We start from the raw sequence: 20,935 nt of genomic DNA, 5'->3' as shown, positions 1-20,935 counted from the left end.
GCAGTTCTCAACCTGTGGGTCGCGACCCCTTTGGGGGTTGAATGACCCTTTCACAGGAGTCGCCCGATTCATAACGGTAGCAAAATTATAGTTTTGAAGTAGCAACGAAAATAATGTTATGGTTGGGGGTAGTCAGCAGCACATGAGGAACTGTATTAAGGGTCGCGGCATTAGGAAGGTTGAGAACCACTGCCCTAGACCTTAAAATGACATCTTTGCTCTTTATCACTCCGAATAAATCTTGTGTAGCAGATTTTCCCAGTGGAATGCATCATTTGATTTCTTGAGTGCTGTTCCCCGGAGTGTTGATTGTGGACTTAAGTAAAATGAAATCACAGATGACTTGAATCCTTTCTCCATTTATCATGCTGTCTAGTGGTCCAGTGTGAGGACTTTTCTTTTGGTTTTAATTGAGATGTAACTATACGGAAGGCTGTACTCTTTATTTTCATCAGTAAGTATTTCAAAGTTGTGTCATCTTCATATCACAGGTTGCTAATGAAAATTCCTCCAATCCTGATGCTGTATTCTTCAAATAACTCAATTTCTCAGACTATAGGTTGAGTATATATGATGAATGGAGACAACCTTGAAACACACCTTTCCTGATTGTAAACCACTCAGTATCCCTTTTTACTTTTCAAGGAACTGCTTCTTGGTCAATGTACAGGTTTTGCAAGAGTATACTTAAGTGTTCTGGGATATTTCCATTTTGCACAATATTATCCATAGTTTTTGATGATTCACATAGTCAAATGCCTTTGTACAGTCAGGAAAACAAAAGTAAACCTCTTCCTAGTATTTATTCCTTTCAGTCAAGATCCATCTGGCTCAAATACAATTTAAGGAGATCATTTATTAAGTTTTAAACAGGACAAAGACAAGATAAGGACACATCACCCAGGTTATGGAGAATATTAGCTTGAGGTGGTAATGGTTTCTAGAGACTCACAGGTGCAAAAAGGACATGAAAGGACAAAGGAAACTGTCACAACAGTATTATTGGTGGCAGATCAATACATCACAGTTACAGGTGGAACTACAGAAGGGGGGTCAACCGTGACTGGAACATCCTAGATGTTGTTAGAGAGAGACCTTACAAAATTTGTCCAAGGACTTCTAACCAAGGAATTAAGGGCCCGACTCATGATTTTGTGACCCCAGTACCCCAGTACAGTGATGAGGAACCCTGGTGACCTCGTGGTTATATGTTCAGCTGCAGTCCTCAAGGTCAGCAGTTTGAAACCACCAGCTGCTCCTTGGGGAAAAGATGGGAGAAAAATCAACATATGTGAATTGTGGTGCTGGAGAAGAATACTGAAAGCACCATGGACTGCTGACAGGACAAGTCAATCTGCCTTGGAAGACGTACAACCAGAGTGCACCTTAGAGGAAATGCAGGTGAGACTTCAAATAAGGAAGGAGGATTTTAGTAAATGTTCAGGAATTTATGTTAGAAGTGGGGGAAACACAGTTGTATCTACCAAGAAAACCACAGTGGCTAATTCATAGAACAAATTTCCTCTGGAACCAGGACATACTTGTTCTTCATTCAGGCCTGTTCTTTTCATTCATAGATCACCTACGTTTGCTACCTAAAAGCCTCTCCCTTCACATGCAGCATTGACTTTCTTCTACCTAATTTCTGTCACACTTAGACATTCAAGCTTCATGTTTCATTGTTTCATAAATTCCTTCTTATCTTGGTAGAACACTTTGTGAAACTGGTCCTGCAGTTAACATGGCCACCATGGTTTGGTGCCCATGCTTTGTCGGGCCAGAGTAATTTCCCTGAGGCCATTGACCTTTCTCCTGTGGCTAAAACAATAAACTCCAAACTCAGCAATATGATAGACTTATTGCCTGCCTTTAGAGAAGCTGAGTATCAGTGAGAGAAAATGAGGCTGTCGTACCAAGAGCAACAGAAACAAGATTTGCAGAGAGTCCTGACAAGGTTTGGGTCCTTGCTCCATTTTTTCTGGGGATTGAGCTCTGCAGTCCTGCTCTTGTTAATGTTGATTGTTCAATCCTTCCTTGGATTTCAAGAGCCCTTTTTATTTGTTGAGTTGAGCCTCTTTCTCTTCAAACAGGATCAATATAATTATGCATGTACCAAACCAGACTTCCTGCCAACATGTCACTTTCTACTCATACTAACATTATAGGATGAAGTCGAACCGCTCTTAAGGGTTTCCAAGGCTGTTAATCTTTATGAAAACAGAAAACCTCATCTTTCCCCCCGGGAGCAGTTAGTGAGCTTGAACTGCTGACTTTTCAGTTAGCACTCTACACAAACTCACTGACAATGGGTTGATTTAGACTCATAACAACTGCTATGAGACACTCCCCCAGGGCTTCTTGATTATACATGAAGTGAGAGACAAAATTAGAATAAGAAGCAGGGCCAGATTAAAGCCTGTGAGGCCCCTAAACACTGGTCACAGTGGTGCCCCCTCCTTACGTATTCCAATGGGCTATGTGCGTTCCGTATATACACGTGTGAGAGTAGTTCAAAATATCGTGGGGGCTTTTCGAAACTGCTGCGTAGACTCTAAATGCTGTCTCAGATTCAGGAGCTGTCATAGCCCCTTGCCACCAGTGCCATCAATAAAGATGCTCAAACCATTTTTTGAAAATCTTGTATAGTTTCATTCCATTTTTCCAAAAATCTTTTAAAGCCTCTGTGTGTGTGCATGTGTGTCTTACCTGAATGCGTTGTCTTTTTCATCTCTCTGCCTCCTCCTCTACCCCCTCAAATTTGTTCACTCTGCTTTCAAGGTGATTTTTTTCGGGAAAGCAAGCCTGATCACATTACTCCCTTGTTTAAAATCCTTCTGCATTTTCCCCATCAGCCTTCAATTTCTCCATATGTAGAATGGGGATAAAAATTGAGGTACAAAAACCTGAAAGGATTTTCTCAAAATGAAACAGATAGAGATAATAATCTTGGAACCCTCAGCTGCAGAAGAAAGGACAGAAAATTGGATTGAGTGCTGAGTAGGAGAAGCAGCTGAACATAAAACAGCCAGAGAGGTCACAGACACCATGGGTGACTTTCCAGTTGGCCTGACACCACATGTCCATCTTGAACATTTGCAAGCAGTATTTGATTGGACAGTACTCTGCCACATTCAAACCAGCATAAGCACAAACACCAATGACTGGTAACTGTAATGGTGTGGGCCCCTTGTTCTCCACACCCTCCAGGGCCAACTCCAACATTTTCTCAAAACAGTAAAGAGGAAAATCATAAAGATTGAGTAAACATTTTTAAAAAGCAATAGAGACAATGACAAGAAAACCCACAAAGTGAGCTCAGCAAAGCTAATCATATGAAACTGAGAAACCAGCAGCCCCACAAAAGGAAACATCACAAAATACCAGCAGGAATTTCATACCTATCAATAATTATGCTGAATGTAAATCAATTAAATGCACCAGTCAAGAAACAGGGCAGCAGAATGGATAAGAAAAAAAGGACCCATCGATATGCTGTCTACAATGAGACATGCTATAGACACAAAGAGAAAAATGCCAAAAACCAAAAGATGGGAAGGCCGTAATAAATAGCACAAATACACTCTCAAACATAAATGGAAAAAAAACCCACAAACAGTAGAAGACAAACTAGATGACTGGGAACTAAGAATTAGCCCTTTATGTGCACCAAAAGAGCAAAAAGAGTTTTTAAAAAACATCCACCGATGGGAAAAATATGGTTGGCAATGAACTAATCTCTAAAATGTATTGAAAATTTCAACACTTCAACAAGAAAAACCTAATAATAATCCAGTTAAAAACATGGGACAGAGAAAATAAAAAGACACTTTGCCAAAAAAGACATTCAGGAGGTCCACAAACATTTGAAAAATGCTCAAGATCATTAGTCACTTGAGAGATACAAATCAAAACAATGAGATGTCATATCACCCCAACATTAAGAGCAAAGTTCAACATCAAAGTAAAACAAAACAAGATACAACAAAAGAAGTCAAGAGTGTAGCGAGATAGGGACCCTTATATACTGTGGGTAGGACTGTAAAATGGTGTAACTACTGTGAAAAATGATACTGCGCCTCCTTAAGCTGGAAATCATATGACCCAGTAATCCCCTCTACTTGGTATTCTTAATCTGACTCTTGTATCCATTTATGCCTCCCATCATTTCATTGGGTAGGGCATGCAAATAGGGTGTATGACACACTTAAGAGAGGCAGTTGTCAGTTTTGCCATTCCTCTGTGTATAAGAGAGCCATCTCAGAATCAGGAAGAGAGGAAAATGCCCAAGACCATTGAAGAAGAGCCACCATCAGAGCACATTCATTTGAGATTCCTACCTGAAGTGGTAGGGAGACAGAGCTGGAGGCAACACTGAGACCAGAATCACCAGAGCAGAGAAGCCAGAGTGCTGAGATCGTGAGGCAGAGCAGCAGCAGACTTCCCAGCCCTGGGAAGAAGGCAGAGGCCAAGGGATCATGTGACTGAGTAATTAAGGAACAGAGAGAAACTTGGCTTCTGGTTCAGGAGAAAGGCTTATGTAGACCAAAGACTGTATCCATTATGTCTTATGATAAACAAAAATAAGTTTTGTGATCCTGACTTGTAGTAATCTGTTAGCTTCCTTATTAAACACCCATAATGGTGAGTATTATCTGTAGGTTCTGTATGGCCTTTGCAATGGATTATCAATAGGATATAGTAAGAAGAAAGTGTGGAGACTTCTCTGACCTCTGCCTTGTGACTGACCTGTCAGTCATCCTTGAGCTTCTGTGGAGATGAGTCTCCTCCCTACTGAATCTGGGGGAGGTCAGATATGGCCTCCCATGCTGTTTATTCACTATCCTAGAGAAATAAGAGCTTGACATAAATAGACATGTGCACACTTATGTTCATCACAGCACTAGTCACAATAGCAAAAAGATGGAAACAATCCTAAGGTCCATCAATGAAAAATTAGATAAACAAACTATTCATATGCTCAACGGAACTCTAAACAATGTTAAAAAATAATCCATAAAATGCCTCATAACATGGATGAACCTGGAGGACACTATGCTGAGTGAAATTAATCAATACAAGAACAAATGCTATATGTGGTTATTTTTACAAAATGTGAAGAAAAGATTTCACACTTAAAGAAATATTCTTTGATGATGACCAAGAATGAGAGAAGAAGTGAGGGTAAATTACTGTTAACTTGGGTGAAAGTAAAGTAATTAAGAATGATGTTGTCAGAGAAATCTCAAGAAGACAGCAACTGGACCAGTGTTCCAGGGGAGGTTGGGCATGGGAGAGGAGGAGACAGAGAGAGAGGGGATAAATGGGAGATGTGGTAGTTACATAATCTCCTGGCGACTTGTGAAGGGGTGGAGTCTGGCCTGTCAATCAGATTGCAGCTTGATGGCCTCATTTGGAGGCTCCATGGAGAGAAATAGCTCACTAGAGGCCCACAGTCCCTGTGAGACATTCCTGTTGACAAACCACATGCAGCTACACTAATGGAGCCAGAGCCCTGGAGCTGGAGGAGCTGCATGGAGACCCACACCAGTGCTGAGATGTTTCCACCACCACTGGATCCACAAGACGTTCCACCCACTGGCTGTGCTCTTCTTACATTTGGCGTCATTGCATGTGTTGCGTGAGTCTGAAGAGGAATTTATAGACTGGTATCAGACATATGGGCTAATATCAGCCTTATGGACTTGATCTGGAGTGGGCTGGGATTTTTTCTTAATATACAATTACTCTTTGATATAAAGTCCTTTCCTATACATATGTGAGTCTCCCTGGATTTGTTTCTCTAGTCTACCCAGACTAACACAGGAGGTGATATCAAGGAGTTCAAGAAAAAAGAAAATTGATTGTAAATGATGATGGCAACAATTGTACAACTATGCCTGAGCTAATGGAACTATGGATTGCAATTACATGTGTAAGACCTCCCAATAAAATGTTAAAAAAAAAAAAAAGGTCAGAGGAAAATAGAGAAGTACAAGAGTTACAGGCAACAGAGGTAAAGGTTGTTCCAAATACCAAAGAAAGCCAAACTCACTGACGCCATTCAGTGCTGACTCATAGTGACCCCGACAGGACACAGTAGAACTGCCTTCTGAGTTTTCGAGACTGTAATTGTTGGGAGTAGGAAGCCTTTTTCCCACGGAATGACTGGTAGTTTTGAACTGCTGTCTTTTTGGATTGCAGTCCCATGTGTAAACATTATACTACCAGGGTTCCACCTGTGTTATATACACAATCCTGAAATAATGGTAATCTATGAGTAGATGCTTGAATATATCTGTAGGCTGAACCAGTAGGATAGGAACAGTGGAACTATATCCACAAATATATATGGTTTTGACAGAGGATCTTTGTGCATAAGTATTTACCTTTGCAGAAAATATATTCTTGAATGTGATGGAGCATACAGGGAACAAATTTCTGAAAACTTTCTAGACATAACCAAACACCTTGAAGGAATTAATCTCTGGACCTAGGGGCTCAAGACCTGTGTCTCAGGAGACACCAAGGTTAATTGGCATACTGCCGTCCACAAAGACAATGATCTGTCTCCTAGAGTAGTCAGCTAAGGTGCCACTACTGGTCTCTCCCTGTCCATGGAAAGATGAATGAAGAAAATCAAAGATGGATTGAAACAATACAGTAGACTAATGGACCATGTGAATATTAGTCTCCACAAACCAGGACCAGAACTATGTGCTATCTGGCTGCCACTACAAATGTACTGTTAGGAATCACATTAGACGGTTCTGGATGCAGGGGGGTTAGGGCATAAGGGGAGGTTATGTGGAACAGAACTAAAAATTGTAGGTTTGACTGGTCAGATAGAGACTGATGGAACTCTTGAGAGTATAGCTCTCATTCATCTGTCAGATGTGGAAGGGAGCTCCCCCTCATGGGTCACTTTTCTTAAAGGAAACTGAGATAGTTAAGGTTTAATGTGCCAACCTGGCTGATAAACACATGTGAGATTAATTGAAGGGTGGAGAGATAAATGGCTCAGTGAGCCTACTTGTCCCCAGGTCTCTTGCTTTCTGATGGTTGGACCAGGGTGCAGCTGCCTTAGCCAGTTCCCTGCTTCAGCTGGCAAGGCTCACTTCCTGCAAGACATTTCTGAGAAGCCACATGAACCTACCCCATGCAGCCCTGGGTGCTGGAGCAGCCGTGTGGAGACCCCTGCCAGTGCTGAGATGCTTACACGTTCACTGATTTCGCTTTCCTCCTGAAGCTGGCATCATTGCATGTGTTTTGTGAGATTGAGGAAGACTTTGTAGATCGGTGTCAGGCATATGGGCTAATGTTGGACTTATGGACGTGGGCAGCACTTGGTTGGGATGCTTTCTTAATGTACACGTACCCTTTATATAAAACTCTCTTATACATATGTGTCTGTGATTTGTTTCCCTACTTTACCCAGACTAACACAGAAACAATAATACTGGGAAGTAGTAAAATAATTATTTGAGAACAAAAAGGCAACAATCCTCCAAGGACAATGTTCCAAAGGATTAGGAAAGGTGGAGGAATGGAAACAGAACACACCAGGAAGAAGTGAGATCAGTGCTATTTCACTGTGGAATTTGTGAAACAAAATGTGCATTGTTGAATGGAGAACGGTTTTGGTCTATAAACCTTCAACTCACCATAAAAAACAAAAATAAAAAGATTTTTCCCAAGATCAAATCTAATTAGCAGTAGAAGCAGGATTCAATTCAAAGCAGTCTAAAACCAGAACCCACCCTCTTACACATAAGCTATAATATAGCTTCCCAAGAGCACTCAAAAGCTACCTGTTCAATTTTTGTTGTTCTTTTATTACTAACATGATTTAGGACACTCCCACTGTTACCCTTATGACAAACAATATTCATTTGATTTCTGAGACCTGAACTTCCTCATTATAGTTAGTTGACCATTAAGCTAAAATAAGTATTCAGTGTATAAAATGTTATGTGTAGTCAAAAGAGAAAGCATAGTTTGCTTCTTGTTGTAATTCAAAGGGACATGTGGAGGGCCTAGCATGTAGAAAGCGCTAGGCTAAGGTCTAGAGGGAATATGTGGAGAAAGAATGTGCTCTGTTGCTCTCAGGAAGCTTATCATCTAGAAGGGAGAGTAAAACATGTATACAAGTTACTTTAACAAAAGATTAAAATATTCATAAAGAATGACAATGTCGATGGGAGCATTTACTTTAAATGCATTCTACTTTACACGAATTCCTTAACTGCTTCTGTAACAACAGCAGAATCGTGAGTGGGAAATGAGCAGGCCCACTCGTGGAGAACTAGAAAGAGAACATCGATTAGCTGGTGCGCAGAGGAACTAGCGACCGAACGTTGGGCAAGCATACATGGCTTTATACTGCGAGGTTACAGAAGTGGATATTGCAAGCACGGTCCTTCTTCGTAAAGGAGGACAGGGAGTCCAGAAATGGGGGAGTTCCAGGAATGAGGAAGTACCGACAGCGTGTTGGGTTTCTTTTCTGACGGTAACAAACCTCATTAGGATTTTCCTTACAGTTCAGCTTGACATAATTCAGGAGTCCCCATTTGCAGAGGAATGTAATGTATTTGTAAATGTGCATGCTTGTTTGTGTGCATGTATACATATATACACATTCCTCTTCTACGGATAGGTAACACACTTTAATAGTTTGTAGGTCAGAGTGACAGGAAATGGTTGAATATTGGTAGATAGAAACAACTAATTTTAGATATATCATTCCACAAAGCTAATATCTAATTAATTCATCACTTTCATATTTAAATTCTCTAATTATTACTTATATAGAAGGGCTAAGTGTTATTTTTAGAACGATCAAAACAAAAAAGATGAAGTTTTACTTGGGAAAACATTTTGGTTGACACTTTTATGTGTATTTTGTATGTGTTTTATTTTGCATGGTAAATTATTACTTTCTAAATGTGTTATTCATCTAAACATGGCTATGGAAATATGAGATCATAAATTTCAGATGCTCAATACTGAGAGAATCAGAAATCAAATGGGTAACTAGTTATACAGATTTAGAGCCATATCCTACTAGATCAATAACCATGGGAACAATAAAATTAAGGAATTGAATTTTTAAATTGATAAGATAGCATACCTATGAAAAATATGAAATGAAGGAAAATCCATGAATGGTTGCAGGAGACTGGGCTCTCTATGCAAGCAATTTGGGATATGGCCAATTTGAGTAACAGCAGTTAATCTGGGTCATTTCTGTCACTCAAGCTGGTGGAGCACTGTGCTGACCGGAATAAACTAATAAATTTAAAAATATGTTACTTAAGGATTTAATTCCTGTATCCTTTTTAAATCTAAAACCCTCATCTCAGAAGATAGCATGAGAAACTATACTTCCATTTAATGTCTAATATAAAGCCCTGGAGTGATTTCTCAGTGTAATCTTAACTTCTATTTCATCAACTGTAATTGTCAATTCATAAAATTCAACTACAAAAAAGAGATCTTTATTATATAGTTCCATTTTATATGTAGTTTATTGCCCTTTTTCATAATACCACTTTGCACTTAAATGTGCACTGTTTTTAATATGTTACACTGGCATTCTTATAATGGTAACATGAACTGATGAAAACATTAAATCATGGGGAATATTTTTCTATTTTAAAATGGTATAGTTCAATTTTTATTGACTTAAATTACTTCCTTTATCTTCTCTCTCGCAGTGAATTTTAGGTACCTGTAATCTAATTCTCACTGCCTAGAACATGATTTTAAAAAAAAGAACAAAATTATGTATAGACATTCTGGAGTATGGTCTATTCTGCCTTAGGTTTATGTGAAGGAATCCCAGACTTTTCTTTCATATTGGAATATATTTAGGGTCTACTAGTTTAATCTGGAGATTATAGTCATGGAATTTTATCCACTTAAATTCCTTAGTGTGGAGCTCAATAAATATAATAAAATAACATGAACAAAATCAAAGCCACTTGCAAAAAAAAAAAAGAGAGAGAAGTGGCAAAAGGACCGTGCTTGGGATACACACGTAATACACACGTAGGAAAGGTTTACAGGACGGGTGCCCCGTACATTCGGTTTCTATTAGTGCTATGACCAATCGCTATAAACTTAGTGGCTTAAAACAATACAAATGGATTATCTTGCAGTTCTGAAGTTAGAATTCTCAAATCAAAATGTTGACTAAAAACCAAGGGCTGTGCTCCTTCTGGAGGCTTTAGGGGCTTACATGTTCCTGTTTGTTTGTTTGTTTGTTTGTTTGTTTCCAGGTTCTAGAGGCCAGATGCAATCTTAGCTTATAGACCCTTTCTTGCATCACTCCAACTTCATTTTTCATCATTACCTCTTCTATTATTGACCCTACTTATAAGGACCTTTGCCATTTCATTGTGCCTACCTGGATAATCAAAAATAATCTTGCCATCTCAAGATTTAAAACTTTAATAACATTGGCATAGTCCCTTTTACCATGTGCAGCAATGTAATGCACAAATATCTGGGTATGGACACCTTCAAGAGGCCATTATTCAGTCGTATAGAGTACTTATCATGGACGATGTGGGGTTCCAGTTCTGTTACAAATCTCTGAAGAACCAAGCCCTTCCTTCCCTCCATATCTTGATAGCTCACAGCAGAGTCACTCTCCAGACATTGTCTTGGACTGAAAGGAGTCAGCTCACTAGGATTCTATCTCTTTCCCAACGACAACTGGTCCATAGCTAGTCCATACGAGGTATAAATTCCTGATCCATGGGGGCTAACCAGCTCCAGACCTCTGCCATTAATTGAAAACTGGGATTAATTGAGGCCTCTGTTGCCACTGATTACCTGTTCAACCTCCCCCTCTAGTGAATTCTACTTCCCTCACTTCATTTCAGGCATTACTGCCAACCACACTTCCTAATACCTTCTGCACAGAGATCTCTGCTTGTGACTCAACCACCAAACAGAGCCTGCTTCCCAAAGAACCGAAGGGACAGCAAAATCAACTACATGAGTGCTCACAGACTGTATGTAAGAGTTCCTGGTTCAGGACAGAAAAACCCCTCAGGACCAATAATGAGAGTAGTGGTACCAAGCCGGGAAGGGGCAGGTGGGGGGAGAAAGGGGGAACCGATCACAATGATCTACATATAACCCACTCTCAGGAGAATGGACAACAGAAGAGTGGGTGAAGGAAGACATTGGACAGTGAAAGACATGAAAAAAAAGTATAAATTATCTAGGGTTCATGAGGGAGGGGAAAAATTAGAAGCTGATACCCAGAGTTCAAGTGGAAAGCAGATGTTCTGAGAATGATGATGGCAACAAATGTGCAAATGTGCTTGACACAACGGATGGATGTGTCTTGTGAGAAGAGTTGTACAGCCCCAATAAAATGATTTAAAAAGAAAATCAAAGCCACTTGAAATACCTCAACAAGAAAAAAAAAAAGAGTCATCCAATTAAAAAATAGGCAATTTGCCAAAGAAAACATCTAGGAGGTCAACAAACAGATGAAAAAATGCTCTCCATCGCTAGCTATCCAAGAGCTACAAATCAAAACGATGAGATACCATCTCACACCGGCATTAATAACAAGGTTTTAAAAAAGTAAATGCTACAGAGCGTGTAGAGAGATTGGAACCTTGATATACTGTAAACCAGCAACCACTGTGGAAAATGGTATGTTGCTTCCTTGGACAACTGGGAATAGATATGCCATATGACCCAGCTGGGTGTATGTGCTTAAAAAGAGCCATAGCAAGAACAAATATATGCACGCCCATGTTTGTCGTAGGACTGTTCGAAATAACAAGAAAATGGAGGCAGCCTAAATGCCCATCAGTGGAATAATGGATAAATAAACTTTGGTATAAACACAAAATGGAATATTATACATTATTAAAGAATAATGATGAAACTATGAAGCACTTTATGGCATGGTTGGACTTAGAGAACATCATGCTGAATGCAATTAGTCAATCACAAAAGGACAAATATTGTATGACACCTCTGTTATAGGGGAAAACTCACGACAGTGATTTTCATAACCAAAGAAACAGCCTTTGATGTTTAGCAGGAGTGGGAGGGGAAAAAGAGCAGGTGAAGCAGCGCTAGGTGCTAGGGAGTAGACAGATAGCTGTTAACTTGAGTGAAGGGGAAGATAGTGTTGTACAAGAGAGAGAAGGGAAAACAAAGCGTGGGGCAAGGCAAACTTTGGGAGGTTTGAGAAGTAAGTTTAAATTGTCCAAGTCAAAATTGACAATCTGAAATGCAAAAAACCTCACCAAAGTCAAAAGCGTTTTGTGTTTTTGTTATTTTTATCAAGCAACCTTGATTTAGTTCTTAATTAGACCTGGAGTGACTATATGGTTAGCATCCCAAGTAGTAACCCACGTATTGATTCTCATAGAGCTGCACAAGAGGCTTCAATGAAAACCAGAAATATAAGGGCATCTCAAGGGTCTACCGACCCCAAATCAACAAAGGTAGTTCTTTCCGGACCCTGTCTACTATTTCAATCTACCTGGACCCTCTTTGGGACTCTAACATAGGTCCCCTGTGTTCTGTTTCACAGATTCAGAAGAAAGTTGATTTCAGAAAGACAGCATTCTCGTTGGACAATTAAACACTTGAACTATAACTTTATTGTTTCTTTGATAAGTTTAGCTTCTTTTCATATGCATATAACTTACTTTCTTCTAACATTTAAATGACTTATCTGATTGCCTTTCCTTTTTGCCTCTTCCCTCCCCTCCAGGTGGAGTTCCTTCTCTTGAGTGCTTCCAAAATCCCGCAATCACAATGTCTGTGATTCAGATGGTACGATATGATGTTAAGGACTATGGTGTGTAAGTCGCTGCTAGGAGAAGCTCTGCAGAGATCAAAGGAACTGCCTTAGGGCTTAGGTATCATTAGCTTTTCTTTTTCAGCTGTAGAGTCATAAGTGAATATCCCTTCTCCCTTTCCCAGAGTCTCTGCTGACATACTTAAAGGGGACACAGAGGTCCCAAGACCTGTCTTGTTTGTTTGGTGTCTAATATGGAGGTCTGACCGAAGTCATTACAAAGTAACAATATTTGAATGATGACATATCCTTCAGCATTTGTCAATCATACCCAATCCTGATATAACCATTGGTCTCCATTTATTTGGCACAAAAGAGAAGAAAACCCAAGAATCCGAGAAGAAAACTGTCTGCAAAATGAATTGTCCCCATGCACCACAGGCTCCTGTACCTTGAGACCAGAAGAACTAGATCAGACCCAGTGACCACTACCAAATATTCTAATCAGGGTCACAGTAAGAGGGGTCATGATCAAAAGGAGAAGATGTGGTGCAAGACTTCAAATTGCCAGAGAATTCAAATTTACAGGGCCCACTGAGGCTGGAGGAATCCTCCAGATGATTACACTGAGGTACTTTTAAACCTTCAACTGAAATTATCCCCTGATGCCACCTTTTAACTAAATCACAGGTTCACGCAAAAAGTCAACAATGTGACCCTGGAGTACTGCGCTTAATTAAAAAAAGGGTTACGTGAGACCAAAGGGACCATAGTGCCTCAATGGTATAGATGGTTAGAGGACAGGGGCACTAAGTTCATGGGAATGGAGCATTTCAGCCAGAAATAAGGTAAATGCTGACCGAATGTAACTAGTGTCACCAACATTGTATGTACAAATTGTTCAATGGAAACCTCATGCTTTTCTGAAAAAATACACTATTTTCCTATAAGAATGATACACTGAAGAGATGTTTGCAAAACAAGAGCCACAGAATCTTAGTATCCAGAAGGACTTCTACAAACCAATAAGAAAAGACAAATTGTTGGTAAAAAAAATAGGTATGAGATACAGATAAAGTCATTTCACCAAAGAGGAAACTACATAGTTCATAATCATATAGAGAGATGCTCAGCCTCATTAGGTAATTAAGGAAGTGAAAATTAAAACCCAAAGAGCGATAACCATTTCACAACAGCCAGATTGACATAAACTTAAAGGTGATTAATGCCAAGTGTTGGCAAGGATGGGAAACAAGAGAAACCTGGATCCACTGCTGGTAGGAATGTAGTTGATATGATCTTGGAAAATAATTAGCCATTTTAAAGATAAAAAGAATACTAGCATACACAGTAACCCATCATTTCTACTCTGAGGTACACCTAATGGCATCTCTTACACATCTACCCCAAGAGAAAACGCAAGAATGTTCATAGCATTATTGTCCTTTTCCAGGGTCTGGTCTCTTCTGATTACATGTCCAAAGTACATCAGACGAAGTTTCATCCTCCTCCTTTCTAAGGAGGAGTCTGGCTGTACTTCTTCCAAGACAGATGTGCTTGTCTTCTGCAGTCCACGGTATTTTCAATATTCTTGGTAAAACCATGATTCAAATGCATCAATAAACAAAGAACCAAGCCTAAAGCGTGATCATATTCAGCCACAGCTGCAACTGATATAGGTACAGTACCATTAAGCAATTTCTGGAAAAATTATAATATTTCGTGTATCTGTACTATTCATCATCCTGGGAGGAAGTTATGGGATAATGCATGCAGAGGAGATGGGAAACAAATGTTCAGCGATGTGAACACATTCCAAGTTTCTTTTTTTCCACATTCCAAGTTTTTGATCAAGATTCTATGATGAAGGAGATCGTGGGGGAAATCATCCATTGGGCTAGAATGCCGAGTTCAGACCTTGATCTCACCAATCTGAAGCAGCTCCCAGGTCAAGAAGAAGGGGAACTGACCGGTCAGGACTTGATGGACTTTGAAGAGGAAGGAAATATTGAAGAAGAAAGAAGTAATGAGGAAGAGGAGGAAGCTGTGAAATTTTTTTTTACGGTGAAAGAATTAGCTGAGGTTTTTTTCCTTAAACTTAATCAAGGAGTTCCATTGCTTGAAAACATGGACCCAGGTACTGATTATTTTGCTAAAGGCATGTAGGCAGAGGTGGGAAGCAGCGACATGACTGAACAGACAACTCTCACTAAGCTGTCTAGGAACACCATCCTCATTCCCAGAGATAATCCAGATAACACACGACCTTCCACAACTGGCTCTATGACCACAGCTGACAAAATGCCAACCCTCCCCAACAATTCTTCACCAGAGTAAATGGTCATAAATTGGGTATTTTTTAAAATGTATATATGTACTCAAATAGATCTGTAAGTTCATGTGTGATGGACCCACCCCCACAGACAAAGATCAGATCTCTAAGGATACTAACAAAACGCAAAAATAGTGACACCATTTTAAATGAGGTATTTGACTTATGTCAGAACTGACGTATGACTGAGTTCTCAAAATGAAACACTATCCTAAGTTGGGCACTACATCTACATATTTTTAATGTTCCTGTGTTCAGGGTTCTCTTTCATTTGCAAGTGACAGAAACCAAACTCAAACGAGTTTAAACACAAAAACTTAGTGTCTATGGGTTATGCATGTACATGAGCCAGGCCAGCATGCTGCTGGTTTCAATTGCAGTTTCATTCTGAGTCTCAAATACTCTCATCAGATTGCTGTCTCTCCGCTCAGCTCTTTCTTCTAGCTATTTTTGGCTTGCTCTGTTTACAGGCTTTCTCCACAAAGCCTGGGGTAAAGATGAACATCTGCAGCCTCGGTTTATACTTTCCTTACTGCTACCGACCCCAGCACAAAAGGCAAGTGCTTTTTTTGGTTGTTGTTTATATTCACATTTTCAGCAACTATCACCTATGCCAAGAAAAGCAGTCCTCTCCTTTTGTGTTGGTATCCCATAAAAGGGAGAGTCCTGGTGGTGTAGTGGGTCATCAAAACCACCAGCTGCTCAGTTGGAGAAAGATGAGGCTTTCTACTCCCAGAAAGAATTAGTCTTAGGAACCCACCAGGACAGTTCTACCCTGTCCCATAGAGTCATTATGAGTCAAAGCCAACTTAATGGCAGTGAGTTTTTGATCCCATAAAGGACTGTGGTTGCCCTTGCTTGATCCTGCCTTGAACCAGTCCCTCCTGTCACTGGTGTGCAGTATTCAGGCTTGGTCTGCACCAATGAGTTACTTCTATACTATTTTAACAGCTTCTCCTAACTTATAAAGGAGCCCTGTTGGTGCTGTAAGTTAGGCATTGGACTGCCAACCACAAGGTTAGTGGTTCAAACCCAACAGCTGAACCTCAGGAGAGCAATGAAACTGTCTGCTACTGTGAAGATTTACAGCCTCCAAAATCCAATAGGGTGGCTGTGAGTTGGAATCAACTCAGTCGCCGTTGATACTAAGTTGAAAGTTGGCAAGTTCAAAGCCACCCAGCGGCACCTGGCTAAATGTGTCAGCAAAGTTTCAGCCACGAAAACCCTTTCGGACAGTTCTGATGGGTAACACAGTTTGCCATGAGTTGGAATGACTTGATATCAACAGATTTGCTTATGGTGGTGAAAGTTCATATAAATTGTGTAGCAGAGAGAAGATATGGAACCAGACCCACCTGAACCATAAGAACACAAGTCCCCACAAGAAAACAGGGAGGAAACGTCTACTGGGTAGAAAATTTTCATGCCTAACATCTTCCATTGTTGCTCACAAAAACAATTTCAGATCCTGAGTGTGCACTTCAGTTTCCATGTAAACTTTGGAATATTAATTTACATTAAACATCTCTGTACATGGTTCTACCAAGTATCCACCAATAGTATACATCAACAATTAGCTCTAGTAATACAATTTCCCAAGAAAATAATCTATCACAGCCATGCCAAGGTGAAGGTTTATGATTTATGAAAAATGGATCACAAATTTTCCTGATCAATGACTTTATTGCTTGCTCAAAAACTAAATGACAAATGCTAAATCTGGGGACTAATTCAGAGAATAGCTCTGTCCATTACCTCCTCTGTTTCCAGTTTGATTTGTAACCTATAAACTCTTACCTTCACTTTGCACGTCACTCAAAGCCATTTCATTACTTGTCTGGAATTAAGTGTACAATGCAAGGACACTTTGTGCTGAAGGTAATGTGTATGGTGATCGGGGGCAAAGCTCTCTGGAGAAATGGCTCCAATTCCTAACTTAGGCACTTGCCAGCACAAGATCTTGGAATAAGTAATATGACTCACCTTAGGAATTTTGTAAAGAATAAGTGGGGTACTCTTTTAAAAAGCTTATACAGAGCTTGGTATATTGAAAACATTCAGTAAGTTGTAGTTATTATTGTTAATCCTCCCTTTAATACAGGGTAAAATGCTGGAGATTTTGTTGTTTGGTTTAGTTTGTTATTTTCCTTCAAAGTATTCACTACCGGTTTTAAGATGCCCATTTTCTCACATCTTTTATTTTCTTTTCTTACCTTTTGATTGCTGAAAGAAATTTTATTTGGACAAAGAAAGATCCTAAAACATTTTAATACTGTACTTTGGGGAGTGGGGTGTCTTAGACAATAAAGTGAATTTTCTTTTACTTTTTTGTTTTGTTTTGTCCAGAGTTAACACCTAGAATTAGAAAGTGTTAAGTACATGTCACATAAAGGGACCACCTCTCTCTAAAACACATTGGCAATTATAAGTGTGAAATTTTAGAAACATTGCCAGATGAACCCTCAACTGATTCTCTTCTCCGTATTTCGTGGTGTCTTTTGTGACATATTTATGGGGGGGGGGGATAGGTGGAGAAAAAGAGACATTAAATTAAAAACATTCCATTGCTACGGAGAATAATGAATGCTTTTAATTAGAGCTATGCACAGGTGTGGTGCAATACCTATTTCGTATTGAGTGGTTTAGATACATACTTTTAAGTTGAGAAATACTGCTTCAGGGCTATATTGTACAATATTTAGACTTCCTTTGCCAGCAGATATAAAGATATGCAGTTAAGGTAGTTTGTATTCCTGCAACATTCTTTTTTTTTTTTTTAATCATTAGTAGGGGCTCATACGACTCTTATCACAATCCATACACACATCAATTGTGTAAAGCACATTTGTACATTCATTGCCCTCATCATTCTCAAAACATTTCCTCTCCACTTAAGTCCCCAGCATTAGGTCCTCATTTTTTCCCTCCCTCCCCGCTCCCCCTTCCCTCATGAGCCCTTGATAATTTATAAATTATTATTTTGTCAGATCTTGCCCTGTCCGACGTCTCCCTTCACCCTCTTTTCGGTTGTCTGTCCCCCAGGGAGGAGGTCACATATAGTTCCTTGAAATCGGTTCCCTCTTTCCAACCCACTCTCCCTCTACCGTCCCAGTATTGCCACTCACACAACTGGTCCTGTAGGGATCATCCACCCTGGATTCCCTGTATTTCCAGTTCCTACCTGTACCAGCGTACATCCTCTGGTCTGTACCAGACCAGGTCGAATTCGTATCATGGTAGTGGGAGTGGGGAGGAAACGTTTAGGAACTAGAGGAAAGTTGTATTTTTCATCGTTGCTACATCGCACCCTGACTGGCTCGTCTTCTCCCCGAGACCCCCTCTGCCAGGGGATCTCCAGTGGCCTACTAATGGGCTTTGGGTCTCCACTCCGCACTCCCCCCATCATTCACTATGGTAAGATTTTTTGTTCTGATGATGCCTTATCCCTGATCCCTTCGACACCTCGTGATTGTATAGGCTGGTGTGCTTCTACCATGTGGGCTTTGTTCCTGCAACATTCTTATCATGCTTAGCCTATTATTAAAATAATTAAGAACAAAATAGTTAAGAACAAAAACAAACTTGAAGGAGTCCATCAAGATGGTGACCAGGTAGGCAGCTCATGCTGGGAGCTCCATGGAGATGGGAAAGGGAGAGAGAGACCAGACCTCAGCCTGGTGCGCCGAGACGTGAAAGCAACATACCGACATGAAGCAGCAAACCAACAGAGAAGTCTGAGGGGCTAGCCCAAATACCAGCTATGTGGACCCACTCCCCAAAAGAATGCACTTCAGAGGACAGCACTGAAGCTACAGTTCAGGGAGAAGGGTGGATCTGCTCAGAACACATGGGAGCAAACTAAGAGGGAAGGAGAGAAAAAGCGTGGAATGCATCCTGGCCACCCAAGTGCTCCTTCCCACCCCTCCACACACACCCCCCCCCTGCCCCAATGATATTTCTGCTTGGAGCAGCCAATGCACAGAAAGGACCATGGTCACCTCATTGACCCATAGCACTGCAGGGGACAACACTAGAAACAGTGCAGGAATTATGCCCGAACTCACCCCACCACACTGTGGTGAAACACGAAGGGTGGACAACAGAGCAACAAGGGGCGCAAAGCCATGAAGTCTCCAAGGAATCCCAAAATTAGACTTCAGGGACAGGGCTTGGCACCTCGTCAGACTCCACAGAAAACACTCATAAAGGTCAACAGACAGACCTGGAACTGTTTACCGTGTATACTGGAGTATAAGCTGACCTGAATATCAGCCAAGGCACCCAAGTTTACCACAAAAACTGCATTAAAAATGTGCTGAAAAACTCGGCTTACACATGAGTATATATGGCATAGGCTTTTCTTTTTTGTTGTTTTTGTTTTTTCATGTCTATCTATATAAGATAGGCAGGATAAACAATCCCAAGGAGAAAACAGGACTGATGGTTCCAGGGGGACATGGGAGAGGAGGAGGTAGGGAACAAGAAGGGGGGAGCCAACAAACCCAGGGACAATGGAACAAGTGACCTAATATCGGTGGTGAGAAGGGTGTAGGATCCATGGTGGAGCTTGATCAAGTGCAATGTAGCTGAAAGGAATTAATGAAAGCCAAATGAAGGTCAGACATGATAGTGGGACAAGAGGAAAGTAGAACTAGAGGAAAGAACTAGGAGGCAAAGGACATTTATAGAAGTATAAATACAGGCACATACATATATAAATATATTTTTATATAAAATGATAGGGACATAGATCTATTTGCATATGTGTTAAATATTAAGGTAGTAGACAGACATTGGGTCTCTACTCAATGACTCCCTTAACGCAAGAACACTTTGTTCTAATAACCTGGCATTCTGTGATGCTTATCTTCCTGACATGATCCCTAAAGACAAAATGTGTACATAAGCAAATGTGAAGAGAGCTGATGGTGCCCAATTATGAAAAGATATAGCATCTGGGGTCTTAAAAGCTTAAAGATAAACAAGCAGCTATGTAGCTCAGGAGCAACATAGTCCACATGGAAAAAGCACACCAGCCTGTGTGATCCTGAGGTATATATGGAGTCAGGTATCAGAAAACCCAGAACAATCATATCAATGCAAATGGAGGGGAAGGGGGGCGCACATGGCAGCATGGAGATCCAAAGTCCGTCTGTAGACAATTGGATATCCCCTTACAGAAGGGTCATGATATCCCCCTACAGAAGAGATGAGTCAGTGAGGGTGCAGTGGAGTACAGAACAACAGAAATGTGGGTGAAGGGAACCACCAGTCAGTATAAAATATGAAAATAATAATAATTTATAAATTATCAAGGGTTTGTGAGGGAGGGAAAGATGAGCTGACACCAAGGGCTCAAGTAGAAAGAAATGTTTTGAAAAGGATGATGGCAATATATGTACAAATGTGCTTGATAAAATGGATATATGTATTATGATAAGAACTGTAAGAGCCCCCAATAAAACGATTTAAAAAAGAATCGTTATTGATGCCGTTTACAAAAGAACCTTGGCAAGTGACCACCTACTTTTACAATTCTTTGGTTATTTACCTTGTACAGTCTTATTGTGGTGAAAGTCAACATTTTAAAAAAATTCCAAAGAACAAAAAAATCATATCATGTGTGCTCACCTCCCCGATAAGATTGCTGAAGACAAATGGATGCATAAACATATGTGGTAAAGAAAGCTGATGGTGCCTGGCTCTCAAAAGATATAGCGTCTGGGGTCTTAAAGGCTTGAAGATAAACAAGTGGCCATCTAGCTAAGAAGCAACAAAGCCCACATGGAAGAAGCACACCAGCCTGTGTGATCATGAGGTGTCGA

At 40.3% G+C, this 20,935-nt stretch overlaps 1 long non-coding RNA gene across 1 annotated transcript; it reads left to right on the top strand.

Annotated features, from left to right (window-relative positions):
• Positions 1–1,361: 1,361 nt before the first annotated feature.
• On the top strand, positions 1,362–13,011 carry LOC123521451. Its single transcript, XR_006679895.1, has 2 exons — positions 1,362–1,401; positions 12,752–13,011. It is a non-coding gene; the product is annotated as an uncharacterized LOC123521451 (long non-coding RNA).
• The last annotated feature ends 7,924 nt before the right edge of the window (positions 13,012–20,935 follow it).

This window comes from Echinops telfairi, unplaced genomic scaffold (genome assembly GCF_000313985.2).
Source record: "Echinops telfairi isolate 266 unplaced genomic scaffold, ASM31398v2 ScPeMD7_18;HRSCAF=68, whole genome shotgun sequence".
Classification (NCBI taxonomy): domain Eukaryota; kingdom Metazoa; phylum Chordata; class Mammalia; order Afrosoricida; family Tenrecidae; genus Echinops; species Echinops telfairi.
This window is presented reverse-complemented; position numbering and strand designations above follow the sequence as displayed.